This window comes from Seriola lalandi, unplaced genomic scaffold (assembly GCF_002814215.2).
Source record: "Seriola lalandi dorsalis isolate HSWRI2012SDOR001 ecotype SW California unplaced genomic scaffold, Sedor1 jcf7180002054330, whole genome shotgun sequence".
Lineage (NCBI taxonomy): Eukaryota > Metazoa > Chordata > Actinopteri > Carangiformes > Carangidae > Seriola > Seriola lalandi.
Genome location: NW_019524883.1, coordinates 373,879 through 374,333, shown reverse-complemented (window position 1 = coordinate 374,333; position 455 = coordinate 373,879). Strand labels below are relative to the sequence as shown.

At 38.5% G+C, this 455-nt stretch overlaps 1 protein-coding gene and 1 long non-coding RNA gene across 3 annotated transcripts in view; one reads left to right on the top strand and one right to left on the bottom strand.

The window, feature by feature from the left end:
* ntrk1 (neurotrophic tyrosine kinase, receptor, type 1) overlaps positions 1–455 on the top strand; it is a 75,441-nt gene that overhangs the window by 46,722 nt on the left and 28,264 nt on the right. The gene's annotated exons all lie outside the window — the stretch shown is intronic.
* On the bottom strand, positions 113–455 carry LOC147819075 (uncharacterized). Its single transcript, XR_015437301.1, has 2 exons — positions 411–455; positions 113–315 (listed from the first exon to the last, which is right to left on the bottom strand). It is a non-coding gene; the product is annotated as an uncharacterized LOC147819075 (long non-coding RNA).

The window sequence follows — 455 nt, the reverse complement described above, 5'->3', positions numbered from 1 at the left end:
AGAAGAACTTTACAAATCAAAGAGCAGCTAAACTAATTTATTTGAGGGTGTGTTACTCTATTTGTGGTGTGTTATTACCATTGTAAAATTATGTGCACTGAAGTAAAACAAGACTGCCTAACATCTTTTATTTAGATTGAAACTATGTTTTTACAAAGAAGCAAAACATACTGGTGTATTCCTCTCAACTGTAAAGGACCGTAGTCAGCACGGTACATGTTGCAGGCAGAACACATTGAGGCAGAGCGGCTCCAACCCAGGACGGCCGACCGTAAATGGTAAATCTTCCTCGATCTCCCATAGCCGTCTGGTAACCTACAGTGAATTGCAAATGGGACATTCTATGGTTTATTATAAATGTAATGTAATCAAAACAAATTAATGATTAGTTTGTCTAGTGAGAATGTTACCTGTGGTATCTCCTAGCAGCAGATATTCTCAGCTTCTGTGGGCAT